General features: G+C 41.5%; 1 protein-coding gene across 4 annotated transcripts in view; it reads right to left on the minus strand.

Moving 5' to 3' along the window:
- NRG1 (neuregulin 1) overlaps positions 1-25,026 on the minus strand; it is a 103,107-nt gene that overhangs the window by 76,022 nt on the left and 2,059 nt on the right. The gene's annotated exons all lie outside the window — the stretch shown is intronic.

Below are 25,026 nucleotides of genomic sequence, written 5' to 3' on the forward strand. Positions count from 1 at the left end.
CTAACTTTCAGTTTTGGCCTGAAGGCCCTGTGTGTGGAAGGAGAATCAGTTCCAGCATCAGGGAAAGCAAGATACCAACAAGGCATAGGCCTTAGGGAGAGTGAGATGTGCATATTCAGCTGGCTGTCAATGTCATCTGCATAGCTGAAAAATCCCAGAGGGTGTGGATTAGCATGCGTGAGAGTTAAGGTGGGGTACTCTGCAGTGAAATTTTTTTAGGAAGCACTGACTTGTTGCAAACCAAAAGTCCTAATTCCTACAAAGTTTTCAGCTGGACTTGAGACAGCAGCCTTTTGAGAAAGGGATGGCTGGTGTGCTTAGCGAGGGCATAAGAGACATGGTATCAAGGCCCTTGTCCCCTGAAGTGGGAATGCATCTGCATTCCATGTACTGAACTAGATTATGTTCACTGTTGAGCTTCTAGTGCTCAGTGCACTGGAAAAGAATGAGTTATGTTATGGTGCCCAACTGAAACACCTCAGCCAGAGTCCTGAGCAACCCAAGAGCACATCAGCATCTTAGGGCTTATATTCACGGGCGCTGCCTGTGCTTTTAGAAAGTGGAGGTGCAAATACTGCCACCTTGAGAGGGTGAGTCTGTGACACCAGCAGGAACACAGCAAGCCCACTTCTAACCCAAGTACAGAGAGGACAATAATCCTGGGCAGATGGTGTAACTCTTTTGTAAGGTCTTGTGCAGGGCCAGGAGCTGGACTCAATGTTCCTTATGGGTCCCTTCCAATCCAGCATATTCTATGATTTTGTGGTTCAGTGACCTAGACATTAACCACCTCCTTTCTCAATCCTCATTCAAGTTTCATCCCCCACTGCCTGACTCCAAGAGCCACTCTCCATTCCAGCACTGGTCAGCTTTATGAGCAGAGCTGAACTGAGGGCAAGAGCAATGCTGGCTTATTTTTCTCACATGGAGATCCAGCACAATTGCTCCTGCAAAACTGCAGAGGGCTCTTTGCAGATGCAGCACAGGACTTCTCAGAGGACAAGCTAAAGGTAACTGTATGGAGTTGATGTACAAAAGTACTTTAATTGCTTTTGATGCTGCAGACTAACTTCATTAAGCCCTAGGCAGATGAGTCACAGTAGCAGGCTGTACTGGTGAAGGAAACACAATGGGACATAGGGAGAAAGTCAGCCTTTCCACAATAATTAGACAATTACTGTTTTAAGTGGAACTGCCTGCTATCTTGCCTTGAGCTGGACTTTAACAGCAGGTGATCAGAGATGTCCTCAAGGACCAAGATGTTAAACAGTGTCCAGCTTATCTGGCTTCTGTTGAAATTAATGAAGCAATGGTTTTCCCTCAAGGGGCCTAAGTGCCTTCAAAGCTCACACTTTCCTTACTTCTTTCCAGCAAAGAAAAAATTAGTACACAATCTACATCCACTGCCTTCACACAGTTAGATCTTGTTCACCTGGCTGAGCCTCATCAGTATGTGTAGGGGAAGAGAATGTCCTTGCTGCGAGATTGAACCTGGAAGACAAATCCTGCTACATTCACAACTCATCTGGCAGCAAAAAGGACACAGCACACTTTCTGCCATGATTGTGCCATGCTGAGGTCCAAGTTCTCTGTGTTGTGGTCACTGATACACACAGTAACTAATGTAGGTGTGGGCCTTGTTCTTGAGATGCTGGTGCGATCTCCACTTGCCTGTCCAGAAATGCACCTGAGACAGACTCTTGGCAGGTGTCACCATGAGCTCGTGTCACAAGAGCTCAGGCCTTGCTAAAACTGTGATGGCAAGAGAACTTAGAAGGAAGCAATCCTGTGTGAAGGCTTGCTTATGAATTTGGGTGTCTGAAATTATTACTGTTACCTGTAGAAAGAAAAAGCTGTGATGAAGATCCTCCCGATGAGATCACACCATGAGACCTGCCTCACCAGCTACATGCACATGGGCAATGTGAGCTGACGGAAAGGGTCCCTTCAGCTTTTCCATCCACTGTGGTCAGTATGGGTCCAGCACTTAACAGACTCTGACTGCAGGAGGTGGTCCCCTCAGTGCACAACAAAGGGAAAACATGCTGCCGCCCAAAATGGGGCTGCAAAACGAACTGCAAGGTTTTGTACTTTTTTTCCCTTTTTTGGTCTGTTGACAAAATACCTAGCCCTCAGGTGAGAGTGAATTACTTCTAGGCATTCATGTGCTAGAAAGCATTCAAACTCATAAGATACTCTTCTAGGACTCTGTTACCTATATTTTTGTATCGCAAACACGTACTGTGAAGGCAAGAGCAAAAAAATTCAGTGAGTTCAGCTGAATTAGGACGGACCTACTCCTGACATAATGAGTTGTCTTACTGATATTGCAACAATGAACACTAATGTGAACGTCTTCTATTACTTCTTGTCCCCCCACTGTGAAGTAAGTAGCTATATCCTGAAAATTACCAGGCTCTAAAATGTTATCAAATATTTGCATGAACGACACAATTTTCATGACAATATTGTCCTGAGAAGAGTTATTACATAATACATTTGCAAAAAAAAAACTTTGCCAACAAACTGCAAAAGATTTTTAATTTACCATTAAGTGCTGAAGTTTTTATAAAAATCTTGAAGTTTATATAAAAATCTATTTAAAATTCCATGGTATTGGAACTTTATGCTTCCCTACATCTTTAAGCAATTCATTAAAATAACCATAATAACTAAGGAATGCATAGCAGTGGCTGTTGCTGCACAGATCTAGTAGTAACTGCCGAAGCAAGCAACTTTTTCAGAACCTGATTTTTATTAGAGTTTTTACTTTTTGCTGCAGAGACTATGTAGGAGCAGCTGTAGCTTCTTTGTGCAAGTTTATTTGGTTTCTCAAGGACTAAAATATGCTTCTCCTTCTTTATGTTTTAGTGTGTGGAGGCAGAGTGGGGATGGATTTTCAGCTAGCTATGTGTTTGTGCCCTGACTGTTCCCGGTGAAGCCTAGATCAAACTCTGTTGGGGACAATCCCTGCATGTTTAACCATTAAAAATAACAAGTCTCATCATACATTTGGGAGAGAAGACAAATGTCAAATTTTGCTGAGTCAGTCTAAGTTATCTGTTCTCCCACACTGAGGACTTATTGCCATTATAATATCTGATTCTTGATGTTTTTGTAAATGAGAATTACAAGAGACAGTATGGCTACGGAATTTTTCCAGGTAACCAAACAGACATCTTTGAACTTCTTCCAAAATCTTTTACACTTCCCTTTTCCATTCTCACTGTTAGTTTATTTTCATAATCAATACATTTATGGAATGAGGGCACAGTGGTAGCAGCTTTCTAAAAACTACATAAAAAAAGCCAGTGCTTTCTTGTGGCATCCCATGAAAAGCAACGTTCACCAAGGCTCCCTCATTTCAATTGCAAATCTGGAATGTGGCAAATTTATAGAATGGGTGTGAGATTGCACATTTAAATGTTAAATCTGGGTTAAAGCTGCTATAAGACTGGTTCTATTATCCTGCCGACACATTCACTGGATTTGTGCTGGCATGGAAGAGGAGGGTGAAAGACTTTTTTGTGGGGCTCCCAGACTCCACTGTCACATTTATAATTGCACAGCTCCCAGGACAGCAATACCAGTGGTCTCTTGTCCCTCTGCCTAAGGGATGTCTTTCTGGCTCTCTCCCTGCCACAGGATACATGCATTGTTTTCTGGCACTGTGCTGCTTTCTACCAGTTATCTCCAGAACCATCATTGAAGAAGCCACATGGATGGAGGAAGTGGTGGAACCCAATTAAGGTTTTGCGCTTTGCTGGAAGGGAAATAGAGTTTTATTCATGGCTCTGCTATATGCTTCCATTGCAATGTTAGCAAGTGAGGATGTTCTCAGACATGGACACTAATCTCATTTCACTCATTTTTCTGACAGCTGGGGCCTGATCTTTCCAAAACATTGTGTCTTCTGAGAGCTGCTGGCAAGGGACTGAATGGGTAAGAGAAAAGTCTCAATGCTCAAGCTCTGAGGGCATAAGGGAGAGACTATATAAGACGGTAGCACATTTGCAAGTGGTAACACCTGGTCCAGTTCCTGTGGAGAGGAGCATGAACACCTGCAAAGCTACATAAGAGATCTCACATAAGAGCTAAATCAGTGGGGTAGTTCTCGTTCGGCCACTATCTCGCCCTTGAAAGTACCAACAAAGACTCTCAGCTGAGGATCTCTGACTTAGCCATCTGATAATTTGGCCACAGCCATCTGATACCTCGGCCAAAGAACCCATTTTGCAAATCACATGTAAACAAGTGAATGACCCAAACTGTTTTATGTGACTCATACTCTCTGGAAAGGCACTCTGTAAACAGTTTTTATGGCTAAAAACGATTATAATCTGTCAATTACAGCATGCTACGCAATGGGGCACAAGTGTTGCACATTTTTGTCATTTGTCACACATTGCTATGGCTTGTGTCACACACTGGCAAAACTCTAAAGGTTGAGAAGTTTGGTTATGGTTTTGATAGTATGAGTACATAGCAGGCAGTCTCTTCATGAGAAAAGATTTTGAAAAACAGAAGAAGGATGCTGGGAACAGAAAGAACCAGCCACAAACACACAGGTAGGGATGAACAATTCTACAAAAGGATATCTGAGTCATTATGGATCACAAATAGTGGGAAACAACAAAGCCACAAAAAAATCATGTCCCAGGGCATGCTGCATTAGTAAGCCCTTCATGGAAGACTGCAGTCCACTCTCTGAAGAAGGAAGATGTGGACATACCAAGAAGAGTCCAGCAATAATCACCCCAAACACGAGCATGAACACATGAATACATGAATAGAAATGAGTGAATGACTTTAAGGTCAGAAATGCTGAAATGGGGCAACAGATACTATACACATTCAAGATGCAGACCTGGCCCTTAGCCACATAACAACTTAATGCTACTGCTGCTGCAGACCATTGCAGACCAAAATCTGACTTTGCCAGGATATGGAGGTTCCCTACTGATACCAGATACATGCTGTTTGCATTTGCCCTTTCAGAGCTCAAACTCTAATGCAGTTCAGTGCATAGGAGAGGCTAGCACCACAACAGGCCTTGTAATCCCTTGTAATTTTCAAGGAAGGTTTTTCAGATAACTTGCTCCATGCTTCTTCTGGTAGAAGCATATTAATTAAATGAGCCTTCAGCAAATTTCTTTCTGCAACCTTTAAACTCTTACGTTAAGAGCACTAGCACTAGACAACAGAGCTAAAGGACTTTAGTTTTTAGAGTAGGTTTACAATGCTTTTTTACAATTACAACACAAAAATTTCCAGTCTGCTTGGAGCAGCTGAGAAAACCATTTGTGTGGCTCAGAAGTTCTTTTTATACTCAAGAAGAGTTGTTATATTCCATGGACATGATTTTCTGAGCAACACAGGACATGCAAGTCTTGAGACAGTGAGGAGAAATTAGTATGGAGTGAAAAAGATCCCGATACTTTGGCAAACATTTGGTGTTTGGATCACGGTGTGTTTGTGTGCATGTACGTGTGCATATGAACACATGAAATTCTGTATAGGGTTGAGTGGAAAGTAATATTTGCAATTCATCAGCTTAGTGTCATTTGGAGGATGCTGGATGTTTATTACTGGGACTATAATAGTAATTTCCTGTGGGAAAAAACTATTAATGGAGTAATTCCAAAAAGTTTAAAAGATTATCCAATGTGTTTCTGAAACATTCTAGAGGATTTTAAAAATTTGTAACATCATGCAGATCTTCCACCAATAACATATATGGGCCTGTTTATTTTTTATTCAGCCAAAGTGGATACTTTTTAGAACAAGAAAAAGTAAACCAGAAGTCAGGCCTGAAGGAAAAAAAAATCTGTTGAAGTCTAGATTCCTGAAGTTGCCAAGATTTAAAGCCCGTGTTCTCAATAAAAGGTTATATAGTTCATCTTGCCAATCCCAAGTGCTGAAAAGTCATGAGATTTGCATGAAAACTAAAATCTCACTAAAATGATACACTAGGTTTGTCCTCTGGATTTTTGATCTTTAACTGTGCAGATTTTCAAACTTATTTTTGCAATCATCACAACTAGAAATTATGGAAAAATAGCCTTACAGAGGAATGAAGTACAGATACTCATGTAGTATCAGAACTGAATAGGCTGATACTTTGTCAAGAAAGCTCTGAGTACCAAGAGTTTCGTGTCTGTATCTTGGTACCACAAGCCAAGCTCCATTGTTTATGTTTTAATTGCTGCATCGGTGGAATATATCACTTGGTTACAAGCAACCTCTAAGCCAATTGTTCTGACAATCCATGTTTCTGAACTGCTTTTTATTGCAAAACAGGTATCTCTAAAGAACTATTATAATAATTAACATTTGCAGATCTTTAGTCAATTGTCATTAGTAATTTTTGACAACAGCTGACCAAATCAGGGCCTCGATCCAAGTAACAGCTGACACCATCTACATTGGTTGAATTCACAAAAGCAGGAACTTTTATTGACAATCTAGGTAAATAATGACAGAACAGATGCTATGGGGAAAATGTGCTACTGCAGCAAGAGCTCCATATCACCTCCTTCTGCAGGCAGAAAGCCAGTGGAAAGCAATGCTGGATTTCATTTTTGACAACAGCGAAATATTTATTGTGATGAAATAGACCAAGGCTAGAGTATTACCGTGCCTGAGTGGGTGCGGCTGGTGAGAGAGAGACGGTGAATCTTGTATCTTGATCAGAAGGCTTGATTTATTAAGATAATATATACAATACATTATTACTATACTAATAGAATATAGAGAGAGGTTTGCAGAGCTGCTAGCTAAGCTAAGAATAGATAGAAAGAATCCACAACAAAGTTGTGTCCAGGGACTCAGTCCCCTAGCTTGCACTGGTGATTGGCCCTTAATTATAAACATAGGAAATGAGCCAATCAAGGTGAATCCTATTGCATTCCACAGCAGCTGATAACAATTGTTTACCTTCCCTTCTGAGGCCTCTGCCTTCCAGAAGACACAGAAATCTGAAAGAAAGGATTTCTGTGGAAAAATGTCTGCGACACTAGAGATGCAGAAATTGTTTTTCCACTGGCAGTGCAACCTTTCTCTAATGCATGGGCAAATCTTCAGAGGGATTTATATACCTAAATAAGGTGGTTGACACCTAAGGAGATTTACTAAAAGCATCAAACTTTACCCTTGAGTAAAACGCATCCATTCTTCCCTGTCTGTCTCCATCTCATAGAGTTTTTAAGAGGAAAAAGAGAGAGGAGATCAAGGACATTTCGTGCATTGTCCACAATTCCTTTTGCATATGGTAATTTCTATAATAACTTCATCTGCTACCAGTGGGTTCCAACAATTTGCCACAGAAGACACATCCACCAGCAATAGCTGAGCATGTATCTTCCACACCTCTGAATGTCAGCCCCACTGCAATTCCCCCGGTGCCTTTCACTTCTCCTTTGGAGGAAGGTGGGGGGGGTTGGGGTGGGTATTCTATATTAATTCCTCCCACAGGTCAGGATTTCACACCTGAGTATAGAGGGGTTACTTTGATCTACTCCCATGCATGAGTTGCTATGAGTCTGTGGGAGCAATATATGAACTTGCATGATCAAAGAAGGAAACAGCAAGAATTCTGACCATGTCCATGTGGCTTTTATGTAACAGAACAAAGCCTGTGCTGTGAGGCATTTTGCTCCTGTCCACTCATGTAAAGTCTGCCCTGATGTGTTTCTCATCTGGGGCAGGAGGGACAGGTTTTGAGCTTGGAGATGTGTCTGGTAGTGGGGAGGGAGGCCAGAGGAAGGAGGGACACAGTGGTCTTGGCAGAGAGCAGTTCTTATATTACACAGCATTAACTAAGTGCTGCCACACAAAATGAGCCAGCAGCTGCGACTTTGTTTTTGTAGGGCTTTTGCGTAGAGTTACAGCCCAAACCAGCAGGCACTACAGACCAAGCCCTGCTGTTTCAGCTATTGTGCTCTTCCTTCTCATATGCCCATGAGAAGTCGTCACAAACTTTGCCCTTAGCTGGGCAGCACAGGGGACATCCAACATCCTTGGAAAGTGCTTTGTTTTTGGCCAGGCACTGGGGCTGGTACACTCTGCTTCTGCTGAGGCTCAAACCTATAGCTTTCTGCACTGCTGCTCTGAATTCCTCTGACCTTTGTCCAGAGCAAAGTGAGGCTCTGTCACATCGAGATGCAGCCCTGAGAAAACAGGTCCTTGCTGTCCACCATGTTGCCCAGAACAGTGTGCCTCTCAAAACACCACTCTTGTGCTTGTGGAGAGAGCTGATTAGTTCTGCCCCCCATTCAGGTCATGTTCAGCCCCCGTGGCAGCACACAGATAATTTGTTGTACCTAAGTGGGCTGGTCGATACACAGTGGGGATGATTCCTGCCCTAGGCAACTACTGCACAAAAACACACCCTTTTGTGATAATCTAGGTCCTGACTGGATTTCAGAACCTCTCCCCATGGCTGCATGGTCCAGAACTTGCAAGAGCTCTATTAGTACCAGGAAGACCCTGTACTGCAGGAATGACATGGCAGCAGTTAGGCAGACAAATGCATTTTATGAGAAGCAATTACAGAACTAAGTGTATTTGCATGAGAGGAAGTGAGTAAAACATTACTAGAAAAGGTCTGGTACAATTGTCATCCCTAAGATTAGCAACACCCTGGAAAGGGGAGTGGGAGGCTGTATGAGAATCCTCATTTACTAGAGACCTCGCTATCATTTTCTGCAGATTTATGAACCTGGTAGCTTGCTCACAGTTAATGCCTTAAACTCCTGAGAAGCCCTTTTTGGGCAGAATAAATTATGGCCTCCCCCACCATGGCAGGAACAGATTGTTATACAGTTCTCCAAAAGGACTTAACTGCACCATGAAAGATGAAACAGCATGACATTTCTTTTGAAGGAAAAGTAAAACTAGTTATACTCTGGGTGTATGGTCTTTCTTTTAGAGAAAAAAAGAGAGATGAATAATAGATGGCCCTCTGGAAAAACTGTTCCAGCAGCTCTTAGCTGGAATCAGGCAGTGCTAATATACTAGGGGCTTTCAGGATTATTCTATTTAATCTCTGTAACAATATAGTAATTTTAGCCCAGTGAGAAGCCATTGCAACTCTCCCATTTCCCCTATAAAGACCTTGAATTTCTAAGCAAAAGGAGTCAGCCATGTCCCAAGGCAATAGATAAAGAGCCTTTAGCTTCCCTGTCACTCTCTAAAAGTGTCAGATAACCAGGACATACAAGGCATGCGAACAGGAAACCATATACCACTGAAATGCTTCAGAATGCAAGAGACCTCTTTAAAAAAAAAACAAATTCAAAACTACCTTGGAAACAGAAAGTAGATGAAGGTGGCTGGGAGACAGTTAATCACAAGTATCACCTTAACACAACAGGACAATTAACCTTGTTTACTACAGATGTTTTTGGTTTTGGGTTTTCAATTCTCCAAGAAAAGGTGAGAAGACATGGCTATAATATATAAGGCCACCATCTACAGCATGCTGAATCCATATTTCTCAATTATCTTCCAGATACTTAGATTTAATACCTGTAGAAGTCCACACAAGCCCACAGAGATCATCCCAACAAAGTAAATGAAAACAAGCACTTGATTGTTCCAGTGTGTTTGGTAAAAGCTTAACAGTCAGGCTTAAAATTACAGTTTCATTAATCAGGCATTAACACACACATGTACTCTATTGTACGACTAGCTATAAGAAAATTAATGATATTAATTCTCTCCTAATGATATTAACTCTCATGACAGATCTGCCCTCTGCCACATCCACCGACTCACTGGAAGAGTAAAAAATAGCCTACAATGTGTTTGCTTTCTGCTCCAGTCTGAATGTGAAACAGGTCTATCACATGGCAGAGCATCACTCTGGCTGTTGGTAGTTTGTGAACCAAAGAGTTCTTCGGTGTCTAAGAGGCAGGCAGAATTTTACTTCACGCCTTGTGGACTGCAGCACTACACAAACTATGCAACCTTTCTCAGTAACAGAAGATACTGAGAAGTCTCAGAAATGTTGTTTCCCCACCTTACAATTGACTACTCCTCTCATATTTACCAAAAAGCACTTGGGGTGCAGGATGGATATAAGCTGTGACCTGAGAAGGCGCAAAAGCCAGGAAAATATCTAAAAGAACTAAGAGATCCTGACCCTCAAATTTTAACTATGTTGACATGATCATTCCCTGAAGAAGCACTGGGACCTCCTCACAGTCTGCAGTCCTGAAGAACAATCAACGAAGTATAGAGCCCTGTTCTGGAAGCTTAGCATCAGTCCTCACCTAAAGGGCAAAAGGTCATTTACTGTTCAGGCATCTCCAGGTTACTGTGTGAAACCACAATCTTGCTCTAGAAATGTCTCCTCTGGAAGGTGAATTTACAGCAGAGGGCTGCCACAAATGAGATGCTACGTAGCACATGGGGACTGGGGATATGGGAGCATGATGTAAGGCTCTGTGCAGCACTCCTTGGTCATGGAACAGCATCACTCACCCCCTCTTGGGGCACCCTTCCAAACTAAGCATTCCCCCCCGCTCTGCACAAGTCTCCAATCTGACTGTAAGAATCTCCAATCTGACTGTAAGTAGACCCATTACAGCCACAGAATTTCCAAGTGGGCGCCCACTGCTCATGCAGCAACACTCATAAACTGAACTCCAAGGGCACTTTGAGATAAGACAGATGGAAACGGTTTGTTCATTCACTTGCACATCAGTCTCCAGAAAGTCAAGGACCACAGCCTCATGTAGGGGGTACACTGGTTGATAGTGTCAGTTTCTTCTCTGTTCTGTGGGCCACTGGAGAAGAGCTTCACAAAGCAAAGACAAAGTAAAGCTTGATCTCCTGACTCTGAAGCAAGGAAAAATCCCTTAACCTCTCAATCATCACTGATGCTGGAGCAGAGGCCTGCTACCTTTTAGTTATCATGTGTTGTACCAAAAAAGTTGTGATCCATCCATTGCAGTGCACAAGGACCACATAGAGGCTTTTGTCCCTGCAGTAGGCATCATGTGCTCTGCTCTGATTCCAGCAATTTCCCTGCAGTTCCAAGCCAGATGCTTTCCAGAAGACATGTTTCATTGCCAAGGGGGATTTAAACTGTTGTCATGGTGTCCTATCCTAATTGTGAAGCAGCAGAATAATTTGGATCATGACTGAAAAAGTGTTTCAGTCTTCTGTAAACAGCATCATAGCAGAGCTGAACATAGATATAAAGAGAATACAGCTCTGTGGGTTATCCCAACAAATGGTGACATGCTAAGTTTGGTACAGGAGATATCATCCCATGCAAACCTTCATTTGACCTCTCTTCTACAAGTCTGGCAGCGACCCAATCCCATGCATTTGTGCTCTGTACCAAGCTGTCTATCTGTAACAAACCCTATATTAACACTGGCATTTTCCACTCAGAAGCAACAGTATAAACCTGTTTTGGAGCTGATTTCATGCAGGACTCTGGGAATGAAGCGCATCTAATGTAATCAATCTTGCATTTCTAGCTGAGGCAATGCTTAGGTTGCTTTTTGCTAACAGCAGCATCTATATAGAACTGGTACATATTCCTGCTGCAGAGAAAAGAAAACTGGCAGGAGAAGAAAGGATTATTCCTGGCATCATTTCTCCACCTACACAGCAGAAGACAGAGCTGTTTCAAACCAAGCAATTATCCTCAATTTATTATATTAATGACAATAGTGAAGGGCAAAGCTAAAAAATCTTTCTGGACAGGGCTGACAAGCAAGGAGGCAGTTTCTGCCAAAGAAATTGCACTTAGGCCTATAAGTGTCCCATGGGTATTCAGAGAATGCTTATGTCCCTTTTTCTCCTGCTCAAAGGGTCAGCCTTTTTGCTTGTTGAGCTGGAACTATCCTTGGGCTGTGTATCCATCAGACACCTGCAACCTCCCCAGTTAGTGCTGTAGGACTGCTGGCTCTTCTAGCCACAGGGCTGGCAAGCTGTCACCACTGCAGCAGGGTGGTGATGCACAGCAGGCCCTTCACAGCTCCTCTTGCTCCCACAGCTGTGCTGCTCTATCTGGCAGAGTGTGGGTTCCTTCCTCCTCCAACCCAAGCAGGAGAAAAGGGGACATAAGCACTCTCATGGTGACTGTTGCCCAGGGAGAGATCCCTTGGCCAGTGACAGGAGGTGATGATGGTGTGAAGGTCATGCCTGCAACCTTGCTTTGTGCATGCACATCAAGGATGCTAAGTTTAATGGAGCTTCATGAGTGGCTGAGAAACTGAGGGCTGAGCCCATTCTATATATACAATGGACAAGCTCAAAAAACAGCCATTGGACCAGACAGTGCTCAATCAAATGATCATCCGATTTTGTGTATTTATGTACAAAAATTGAAACTAGCCAAGATTGGAAAGAAGCAATCAATTTATATTTAAAACAAACAAATAAACAAAACAAAATCAGAAACCAGATACAAACACAAACAAACAGGCCATGCAGCTAGTTGAGGTTCAGATACAGGGTGAACAACTATTCTACAACACTCAAAGCTCTCAACCTAGGGAAATGTGATCAGCAGACCTTGGTTAACTAGTGCTTTGTCAGTTGTCAAAGAAGAGCAACATTGCTTCTTTTTTTTCCCCTAAAGGGAGCCATTAGCCAACAGTCTATTATGTTCGGTGACAATGACACAAAAACAGTCTGACTTGAAATGTCAGGATCTTATTTTGTTTGCATTTATTTCATTCATTTTTAGAAATAAATGCTAGAAAGGCATTTTAACTGTGAAGACATATTGTCTTCCTATGTATTTTAGACAATATTTCTTCGCAGAAATGAAAAAGAAAAAAATCTTGCTAAGAGAAGGATTCCAGAATGATTTTTACTTTGCGGTGTCTTTATGCACATGCCTGTAAGTATAAGTCTACCCGTTATTTGTGAATTTTTCTTCCTGGATTTTCCTTAGTAGATGCTACTGCTTAAAGGGAGCACAGCTGCCTCTCAGTCTGGGGGACTTCATTCTTGGTGCTGCCAGAGGTGCTGCCAGACTTTCCTCTGTTGTACAGGGTAAATCACAGAGGCATCTGTAAGAGGGGCTGTTGGCACTCAGAGACTACGAATTCATCCAAGCAAGGCAAAACATTTGTAAACTGTCACCTACAATGTTATTATTGACTCATACTGTGCAAAATGAGACTGGTGAGTTATATTTCCTTAGCTCTCTCCCAGTCTTGTAATCGATATGAAAGTCAGCTGCTGTCAGAACGTGAGTTGAGTAGAGTTAAATGGAAAATAATTCTGGTTCTCTCCATTTCATGCTATGCAAACTGGGGTCCCATCTGATCCTGGAGGATCCTTTGCCAATGCCAGCACTGATATTGCAGAGCTCATGGCACCAGTCCTATAAAGATTAACAGGGCAAAAAAAGTCATCATTACCCCTGCAGCAACACCATTCTCCACTTGCTTGTCTGGATATTCCCACATGCGCGGCCCTGACTCTTCCAAAGGAGGAGGTGATGTGCCCGCACAGCACAGCTTTGTGTAGTCCAGATTAGGAGCATCTCCCCTTATCTTTAACCTGAGCAGCCTCCAATCATTTCAGTTCAGCATGCAGCCTAGCTGAAAGGGCTGGTGTGAGCTGCAGTGACATTTCCACCACAGCCGCCATTTTCACATCAGACTGAAGCCCATTAGCTGCTAAACTGGCTACTTCCTGGCTCTCAGCTGAAGGAAGCACTTTGTTGGGAATATAATCAATCTTACCACAAAACTGGCTGGTGCTCTCTCAGGTGATTAAACAGTCACATGAGAGAAAAATGACACAATTCAAGGCTTGCTCTTAACCGAGCTAGGACATGAAAAATGAAAAGTGTCACTATAGTACTTACTATAACTATAACTCCCTTACATCACCACCCCCAAAAAGGAAACATGAAATGCAGCCCTTCTGAAATGGACACATGCATAATTCAAAACATGAGCTGCCTTAAGGAGCAGAACTCTGGGCCCAAGTCTGCTGAGAATTACAAACAGCACCAGCTTGAGAAGCAATGAGAAGGGCAGATCATTAACAGTGCAAGAAAATGAAGCACAGGAAAGACTGAGGTTGAGATTATTGAGGTTGAGACGTCGCAATCTGACAATTTTAAAAGCTCTCTTAACAAGTGAACATCCCCAGAAACTCTCATACTTTAAGAAATATCACTAGATTTGTAGCCCTTCTGCTACGCAGTCTTCTTATACTTCAGGAATATTCACCCTATGGGACCTCCATGAGGAAGGAATATAATGCTTTTTAAATAGGCAGAATTCAGAGCAGATTAAGTGTTAGATTTCAAAGCATTGTTCTAAGGTTTCAAATTATCATCCTAACATTTCTTCTATTTCTACATTTAAGCCAGGAGAGGTCAAGCTACAACTGGAAAGGTAGACAGCATTTCCAATCCTGAATTCAACACAAGGTAAAACAAGGGTCAGTGTAGCTGAATTGCCCACTAGTTTTCAGTGAAAACTAGAGTCAGTGTGTAGGTAAAAAGTTGTTTCAAATAATTGTTGTAATCATGAAGAAATCTCCATCAACCCAAAGTTACCAGAGGGAGAGATCTGAATTTGCCAAAGTTTTTCTCTTGATGAGATTGGGATATGAAACACTCACCTTAGGGTAGCAAGTTACTGTGGTACAAACTGGTGACGTTGCTGTGGTTGATGGAGGTTAGTTAACCCCCAAAGGAAAAATTCCTGCAGTTTAACATGTTTATTCTTAAATGAACTGTGGTTAATTTCCAGCTTAGAAAATCCATCTTCAGCTCAGTCTCGCATGATGCAGATTTTCCTGCCACATCTGAACACTCCAGATTTTCTCTTATGTGATCAGGACACAGAAGTCCTGATCAAGTTGTTTGATTTTTCTCAATTGAATGACATGTTTAAGATCTCCTTTGAGTGGGTAGTACTTACATGACTTGACCAACATTTGCCAATAGTGCTTTTTGAACACTGTGTCTGAGTCATCATTTTTGATCAATTATCAGACAAAAAATGCCATTATGTCATTATCATTTGTAAAACAGAATAATGTATGAAAATCAAGATATGAATTAAATGTAAGTTAACATCAGACAGTAATGCTGGCGTACCCATTTGTTAAAAATCAATGTGTATTAGCATGCTGAAAGTATCAGTAACACCCCTGAGAAGACATTACACATAATCTGCAAAAGTAAAAGCAAAGTATAGCCATGTATTATTCTGCAACTTAGGGAAGCTGCTAGATATGTTAAGGACAAGTAAATTTAGATTCTTCTCTGAATCCTGGCATATTGACATGCAATATACTCTGGATCTCAGTCCTGTTCAGGAAACGTCAGAATATTTTTCTGCCTTCATCTTCAGCCCCCTCCTCTGCAAGCTTCTGCCCAGCTAAGCGATTTTTGTGAACTGGTACTTTCTCTGATTCACAGCTAGCAAATCTGCTTCCCGGGCTTGTAATAGTTATCTGAATACACTAACAGAACATGTCATTTTAATCCTTCCTCCAAATTTGGAGAAGGAAAAGCTGCACACATTAAGCAATCTATTACCAACAATCAGGAAAATTACAGGGTTGCTTGAGAAGCTACTTGTATGAGAGGCCTCTATTAATCTCTACAGCACAGCAAATTCAAATGCTTGGAGATAGCAAACAACAGAAAGTTGTTAGCCACATTCTTAAACATTCACACGTTTAAATCCCATTTTGATGGCTTTACTGGCCAGATGCCATTTTATAAGCCAAAAGGAGAATTTTAAGGTGCCTTTCTGTTAACTGATTTTCAAGCAAAAGTCCTAATGCATTCATTGGCCTTTTCATCCAGAAACACAGCCTCTCTTTGCTCACAAAGAGAATGCATTCACAGTTGTAGGTCCCAAAAATTATGCAGTTGGAGGAATTTGCAAATATTGTCAGTAATGACATTCAAAATCTATTACCACTATACTAAATCAACACCTCCAAAAATAAGGGCAAGTTGACTAACCTCCATGAGGCAAAGGCTGGGGCACACTGAGGGGTTTTGAACAAAGTGATGGGAGGGAATTCAGTAACAGAGAGATACTCTGCAGTGACTGCAGCGGAAGCAGAGCAACTCCAGCCATTGGGGTGGCTGAAGAAAGCAGGGCAACTCCTTGGATCTCTCCATCAACAAAAAGTGTGCACTCAGCATGGCCAGATGGCAGGATGATCTGTCCTACAGAGGATCCCTTAGAACTGAAGGATGGACAGAGGGAATGACTGAATTCCTATATCAGATCCTAAGCAGGGTGAAAGCTGCTTTGCGATCTGCTGCAAGTTCCATGCAGGCTGTAAATACCTGTGGCATTGGAAAACAGATTCTTCCTGCTTTTATCCAGTCAAGAAAATATCAGACCTTCCCTGGTCTCCTGTGCTTGACAGCTACAATCAATTCTTTGCAGTTTCCTGGCCCTTTCCTGGCTACTTAATTATGTTCTGCTCTTGCAAGTATGAGCTCAAGCTTATCCAAGATCCTGCATCAACACAGCAGGAAGCTTTTTGTCTTGCTTTTGATCCTGTACTCCTTAATTCCTAAAACCATAACAACATATTCAGTGGTTGGTTCCCTGATCAACTCAGGCTAGATACATAAATGATCATTCTTCTATTCCCCAATTCTTGTCCCTCTCACCCTGACACACTTTATTTCCCTTGCTAAGGCATTTTTACTGTCACACTGCTAACTGTCCTGCTGAACACACCCACAACCCAAGAAAACCTATTTTGAAAATATAAAAATGTCTTTAAAATCCCAGATGTCTTGACATTATTAGCCATTGCAACTTTCTTGGTCTATGATCATGCCCCATTATTCTCATGTCTTGTTATTATAAAAGATGCTCAGGCATAATGAAACCCTATCAGGATAAGTCCATTAAGCATATCCACTGTAGGACAGAAAGGAAAAAGAATCCATAGGCATCTTAAAGTATCTTTAAGCTGGGAAGACAGGAATAAGGACCAAAATCCTCCATCCCACTAATTCATGCACTAGGACAGTTTCCACTTTTGGAAGGAAGAACTAAATGTTGGAGAATTTGAGATAATAAACTGAATGAAGGGCAAAGTAATGAATAATAAGCTGAATGAAGGGCAAAGTGATGAAATGGTCCTTGGGCCAACAGTGGGAGAAGTGTCAGTGGGGCATGGAGGGAGAAATCTCTGAAAGCATGAGCAGAAGTCAAGTGTATAGGGGAAGTCTGCACAGTTCAAATTATTGAGCTGGCCTCCTGTTTACCCAATGAGACTTGCTGAAGGCATCATTTGGAGTAGGACAGAATCAGATGTGGAATGAGGGAGATGAAACTCCTCCTAAAATACACACAGCATTGCCACAGCTGGGCAATATTTGTCTTTTCTTCCCTTGACTGGCCCTTAGAATTATTATTCCAGTGAGAAGCAGTGTACAACCCTGGGAATTAAAGAAGAGGGTTGGTGAGGGTCCTTGCATGTGTGAGTCATTGGTCTTCAGCTCTGACTGGACTACTGATTTACTGCTTAAAATATTAAAAAGCCACTGACGATACTTTACACATTTTGAGTACTTCTAAACAGTGATCAAGGCAATGAGCAGCAGGTTTTGTTGTCTTTTGCTGGGATTTTGCACTACTCCATGTCTAAGTACCATCAAAATTATGTCTCTATTTATCTGAAAAATAAGAAAGTGTGAAGACTGATGAAATAATTCATGGACTGAAAACAACTTCCTTCATGGGGAGAATCATAGAGTTCAGCCTACCTACCCTGTCAAAAAGGCTTACTAATGTTGAGCTGATTACCGTGTATATGGATCTTCATGAGTGGGGAACACATGGCAGGAAGGAGTGAAAGGTGTAAATGAACGAGTGGCCAGAATACAAACAAGTATTTTCAAAGTCAAAGTAGGTGGTTTTATCTAAAAAAGATGCTAGAAAAAGGGAAAAGGCAGACAATGTCTTGCCCTCAGGTTTCACACCACAACTGGAAGACCCCTTAGTAGGGATGACACTGTGTCATGTGCATTCCAGTGCTCTTACAGGTCTTACAGGGCTACAGATCTGAGAACCTTTACACCAGTGAAAATTCAGGCCATTTAATTCAAGCTGAAATACTAAATTAATTATCCAGATTAATTTAATATAGAGAAAAGCCCAAGTTTCTCTTCTCAATATGCTGTTCCAGTAGCCTTACACTGGCTTCCACTTGCCTCCTTAGATGATTTAAGTAATCTTTTATGAGCTCAGAGATATTTCATTTTTTTAATATGAGAAAAGCTTTTGAATGAGCTTGATACTCTTTTTTTCTACTTTGATCTGTCTAATCACATGAATTAATTGACTGTTAAAAATTATAAAATTCAAACATCTTTCAGGAATTCCATACAAATACTGAACAATGTTACAAATCATGCTTAAGATCACAGCTTCATATACTTCCCCCAGTGCCATGTGACTACCAACCCAGTATTGATTTCCTTTCATCTCAAAAACTGAGACAATATTCATTGCCAAAATAAAAAGCTGTGTGAGTTATGAGAATGCACCGCCAGCAAGTTCCAGGATGAAGCAGAGATATAAAAACTGGGGGAGGGGGTAGGGAAAGCATATGTGAAAAATCTGAATTTACTCTTGTGAGAAGATATACATTGAAATAAGGCTTTTGTAGCTAAACAAAACAGGACCAAATGTAACAGATGGATGCTGTAGTACTACTGATCTTGTCCAGAGCTGAACAGACCTTGCCTCTGGTTTACCTTAGGGAAGCCTTTAGTGATAGCCAGCCATGTCCCACTGGATTTGTTCCTGCACATTCTTCCTCAGCTGAAACCTTTTCTTTTGTCTCAGTGACTAAGACTTTAATGTGAATGGGGGAGAAAGATGAGACAAGTCAGGGTGTAAATAAGCAGAGTTCATATTACCTCAAAATAATGCATTTCTCCCTTGCTGCTCCCTAAATGCCAAACAGTGGTCATGCTCCAGCTCCTGAGTTTCATGTGTACCTCCTTCATGTGTACTGTGTACCTTCATGTGTACTGTGTCTGGTACGTCACAAAATGTTTTAAAGTGAAGGATCAAGATGAGATTCACATTTCCAGCAAAGTGGTTGCCTTTCAGTATAAACTGCGAAGATAGCCAGTGTGCTAATATAAAACCGTCCACAAAAGACAGGGCCTGTTCCTCTGTGTGGTCTGTCTGAGGAACAAGAGGGCAGAAGATTTTGGTAGAAGATACTCTAAACCCATCTATCCAGCTCCAAAGTACACACCATGATTCAGTCCTTGATTTTATGTGGCTTGAACATGACCTGAAGCACCAAGATTTTTGTTGCCGCCCAACTTAGTACTGTGTAACAATAACCTAGCTTTGAGTCCAAACAGATCTGAATCCCTCAAAGAAAACAAATCTCTTCCTTTAGACAGAAAAAGCCCTTTCTCCTAATTCCAGCCCATACAAGGTGAAACAGGCATTTTCTTTTCAAAATTCTTTTATCACCTGCTATGGCATTTTTTTGGTCTGCCTCCCCTTTCCTGAAAAAGAGACAGCGCAATCTCTGCCCAGGTACTGTCTGCAGCAGATTGGCATCACATGTGCTCCCCCTGAACCAGCTGCCTCATTGCATTGCTATTGATTCTGAGTTGGATTTCTGCAGCAAATCTATTGCACTTCCATTAGCAAGACTGCAAATGATGAAAACGCTCATTTATATCATCCCAGCTCTGCACCACAATTAACCTGCTACTTAGCCTCCAGCAAGCCAAATTGTGCTTTCTCATCTGATGCAGAGAAAGTTCCCCGAGGTTTCTCTGTAACCAGAAGTTAGGCACAGCAAATCTGAGGTAGGCTGCTGTGTGCTTTATTTGCAGTGCATTAACTGGAAATCAAACAGTGTAAAAAATACAACAGATACAGAAAGAGGATAATTTTAGTTCTCTGCAGTGAAAATCCAACCCTGAATTTTGTAATTACATCAATTATTAATCAGTTTTCCTTAGAAACTTTTGATGCAGAACAGTTGCAGATGTCATTTTTTAATAAAGAAATAATGGCCATATCTACTGTATTCTCTATACTCACATATCCATCTGTATATAATAAATGAGGAGGGAGAACATGCAAAAGGCTCCATGCAGAGTAATTACATTACTTACTCTCAAGGAAGTTTCAAAGCAAAATGAAGCTTTAAAAAACAAATACAAATGCAGACTACTGTTTTGTACTGAGAAATTCAGACTGTTATTAAGAAAAAACACTCCTAGAAATGCTGCTTTTTCTCCATTATGTTCTGTGCACAATGAGTGGTTCATGAAAGGAAAACCACACCCATGAGGAAAATTTAAAAGCCATGAAATTGGGGTGCTTGTCCAAGGAAAAGAAACACAAGACCAATCCATAGTTTGCTGCACATTACACAGAACAACTGTTTCCATGCAATCAATGAAAGCTAAAAAGGGGGGTGGTAGAGATACTGAAAGAAACAAAACAATAAATTTGTCTGAGTAAACTGTGCCTGCTAAGGACGTTTTAAAGACAGTGTGAGCAAACTGGACTGCGGAGGGGAAGTCTCAATTATTGTTTTGCAAGGCTTAATGGACCTGAACTCCCTAAAAATTGCTCCATCTTATGCATCTCACCCCATCAGTCCCCATGAGTGCTCCTGTCACAAGTATATACCTCTAGGAGTCATCATGACCTTTAGAACAGCAGAGCAATACAGACTGGCTGGCTCAGTACAGTGGCACTTGCTTTATTGCTGCTTGTTAATGGAGGCCTGGTAGTGTCTCCTGGGCTTACTGAGATCAGCATCCCTTAACTACGCTCCTGAGTTAGGCTCAAAACTTCTCTGGCATCTTAACCATGATTAACTGTAACTTCCCTGTGACAAGATGTTGTTAATCCACAAGACACATAAAGAAAAGTCATGGCTTTCAAAATTACTCCTCATATTGTGTAGTAGATATTTAACTTAGAAACTAAACTGCAAGGGTAGTCTCCCTGTAGACCCATGGGGAAAGAGAGTGACTCCTGTTAAAGAGTCACTCTGGGAATTGTCTGGGGGAAGTCCCTCCCTTTATGCTGTATATGTAGCTGAAGGCTAACTAGCTTCCTAATGCACGCACTTAAGTGAGGTATCTGAAGCTAATCAAATCCAGTACTGTGTCAGAAATGGACCAGCGTGTGCTTTAAGTTCCTGCATCATCAAGTTTTGGGGAAAAAACAATCTCTCCTGTGGCACTGCCCTGCAGAGCAACAGTGAGCACAGAAAAGGCTGAAGTAGAGCCTGTGCTGTATCATGTCCTCACCACTCCCCTGAGTACAGCCCCCTGCAGCTCTCTGAGACATCCCAGATCTTGCCACCTTCAGAGGTCGCCAGGCATGGACTCAGTCCTACTGTGTTGTGATAGGGATTTGAAATATAGCACATGGGTGGTCAGAATTAGTCTTTCAAGAATAAGAACAAACATTGCATGAAGATTCTATGAACAAACCCTCTGTCCTTAAATTGAAGTTAGAGGGCTTCAGCACTTCTAAGCAGAGGGAGAGGATCCCTCTAGCCTGCTATCAAGCTAAAGTACAGACCTTCTCAAATTACTGTGAATAGGAGAAATGACATCAAATGCAGAGCTGAGAAAGAATGAGTGGAAGTGAAAGAGGCAGGGAAAAAATCTAATATTTACAGTATGATACAAGGTACAGTACAATTTTTATTCAATTTTCCCCATCTCTAGCTCTAAAAGGACACAAGAAATTTAGCCATTGTGCCTCAACTTAAGACTAGTCTTGCTTCTTTTATTACACTACGCCTTTATCAATACAGAAATCTTCCTTTCCTTTGACTTACCTCTTGTATGTTAATATTATTTTTCCCTTGCTGAAAGAGAAAGGAAAGGTGAATGCTTTAAAGCATTTCCATAATTAGGGAGCTTGTTTGTCAAATTAGAAGGCGAGCTGAGACTACTTCCCAGGTAAACAGCCACTACCAGGCTTTAGAAGCAATCTTTTAACCTTTTTCCAATTAGGATGAGAAAGCAACATCCTTTGCTAATAATGACCCAGCACAGCTGAAGTGGAAGCAGAAATTAGAAACACTGGAAGGGAACTGTCCCTCAAGTAGTCAGAGGTAGTTGACAGTAATGTAGAACTCTTTTTCCACTTTGCCACATCCTCTAGGCGAGGCCCAGCAAAAGTGAGAAAGGAAGTACTGCCTGCCTCCCAAGGGACATACACAGGTCCAGTGCTGTAATGAGATGACGACATGCCTGTTGATTGTCTGCTGGCCACCAGCATGGCATGTGTGTAGCTGGCACATCAGCACATGGTACCTGAGCCGGCCAGGGAAGCCAGAAGGGAAACGGACGCAGGGGCTGCGTGGATGTGCCACCAGGCATGTGCATCCTCTGGGCCCTGCTCTCTGATGGTCCTCAAGCTCTGCTCTCAGGGAAATCCACTCCAGAAAACTCATGCTGTGGTCTGTCTCCTGACCTGTCTCTTGTGTGCCCTGCGGCACCTGACAAAGCTATAACAGTTGTGGTCCCAAAGCCAAGGCCTGCTTGGCCTGCCAGGGCCTACAGTGCCTCTGCTCGGGGGCAGAAACAAAGCACAGGAGTGCTGCACTGTTTTTGGCAGAGCTGTCACCCCAGAAAGGCAAGCTCTGCACAGGCCTTACTGGGAGTTTTGTGGGGAAGTCTTCTTAAATGGAAAGAGGAGGCTGTCGGAAGACCTTTAAAGAGTGGAATGGTTGGTTTGCAGATATATAAAAACTATTGTTACAGAAACACATTTTTTGCAGTACTACAGAACTGAATCTCTAACCAGCCTGGAAAAAGGATGGAATTGTGTTTGAAGGTGATAGTGTTAGAAGAAGTGAAATTTAGCTCCTGAACTGAGTTAGTATTTTTACAATCTTCATGTCTTCTCAGAGGAAGGGAGATTGTAGGTTAGAGTGTATTATTATATCCTGCTTGTAATGATATCTTCTCTGGTGTAAATACGCTAAGATTGCCAATCTCCCTAAATATGGGAATGCTTTAAAACATTCATCTTTCCTTTCTCTTTCAGCAAAGGAAAAATTATGTTAAAATACAAAAGGTAAGATAAATGGAAAGAAATATTTTTCTGTTGATAAAGGGCAAAGAATAACCAAAGGAACAAGACCAGTCTTGAATCTAATACACCAGACACAATTATCAGGATTGTCTCTCTTCTCCTTTCTCTTCCAGGCTCCAGGAGAAAGAAGAATCAATTAGCCCTCTGCAGACTATGACCTTGAAGGATACAGCTTTAAGGGGAATATGCTGAGTAAGATGGAAAAGAGAGGAGAAGAGAAAAAGATTTGGAAACTCAGGGAGGGGATAGGTTCAGAAACAGTACATCAAGCACAGAAGATGAACTGTGCTTTTTTTTTTATTATTTCTGCACTGGAAAAAAAATTTTCAGCACATAAAGGACTTTCTGGGAACATATTACCTCACTCTGCCTGAAAAGAAAAAAAGGACACTGAAAGGAGAAGGGACAATCCAATTTGCAGATGCTACTTTTCAAGCCATGTCACTGAAAATTTTATAGCTGTCAAAGGCATTAAAAAAAAAGTTAGCAGTGATGCAATCTGTCAACCTCTTCAACAAATCTTGCTATACATAAAACACAATGATGTGTTTGAAATGCAGCTGTTTCAAAAACCCCAAGACAGTGCTTTAAGAGCTGTCCAAAAAAGTTCTTTCCATGCCTCTTGGAATTCTCAGGCAGACCTTCTGCCGTATATTTTTCCAGCTAGATTTTCTGCTTTTTCTTTGTAGATAATCAGAGACGCTTGCCACAGTCAGAATTATGTACCACAGTTAGAAAAAATTCTGTCTATGCAACATTCTCCCCTAGAGCAAACCATCTTGATCTGCTACCAGTTCTCCCTCTCCTTTCAGTCTGTAGCTATGGAACTCCACAATGCCTTAAAAAAAAATTTATCTTTTAAAAATAAGGCCAAACTAAACAAAAACCTAAACCCCAAAAACTCCTACACACACAAAACCCCCAAATAAAAATATGAAAAAAAACCCTCTCAACCTAATCACCAAACTTCTGGAACACAATTTATTTCCCAGATGTAAGCAGCTCTGAACGCAGATAATGGCTGTTTGTCAGTGACAACTCCAAAGAATCTTTTCTGTGCCCCTCTGCCCTTTCCTTTACTTCAGAGATAAAGTTAGCATGTTTTTGAAAAAGGTTTGTCACATATGTGGAAATTCAAGAGGGATTATTGAGGCAATTATGACTGAATAATTTTTAACACATTTTACTTCATAAAGTGACCAGACTGGTATCTGGTCACTTTATGAAGTAAAATGTGTTAAAAAGTCATATATTTAATGTCAGAATGTTTGCACTACAAAAAAAATTTTATGCATCAGCAATATTTAAAAGAAAGCTCACTTAGAATAGTTCTATTTAATTGCAAAGGTGGTTAATTCAAGTAATACCACAGACAAAGCCCCCTGTCATCTAATGGTACAGCAGTATTTCTCTATTAGACTGTTTTCATCGGACAAATTACTTTTGATCTGAAGGATGGCTGCCACACATTATCTAAGCAAGAGGCAGCAGGGTTTCTGCAGTAATACTCAGAACTTTCTTTCACTCATTCTGGAACTGCTGTTCAAGATTGACTCTCAGCTGAAAGCACCTCCTCTGAAATCACTGTAGTTATACTCATTTTCACTGGCAAGGGGGTTGGCCTAAAAAATTAGATTTAATCTAAACACCATATATCTATACTAAGTTCAGTCCCAGTCAGGCTAAACTTAGAAGTGAACTTCTAGTGACTTCAGAGCTCCAGGGTGAGGTCCAGAATGTGCCATCTTCAATGTGACAACCTGCGGCACTACAGGGAAGGCATGAGGGAGAATAAATGACATGGGGTCCTGCAAGGAAATTTGTGATGAATGCATTTTTTCACTCTGATCACTGCAGCTTTCCACAGGGAGCCTCAGCCCTGTGCCCTCAGCAGAAAAGTGCGCTGTCTTCTTTATTACTAGAGTTACACAGCTTTACA

This window comes from Melospiza georgiana, chromosome Z, assembly GCF_028018845.1.
Source record: "Melospiza georgiana isolate bMelGeo1 chromosome Z, bMelGeo1.pri, whole genome shotgun sequence".
In the NCBI taxonomy this organism is placed as follows: Eukaryota; Metazoa; Chordata; class Aves; order Passeriformes; family Passerellidae; genus Melospiza; species Melospiza georgiana.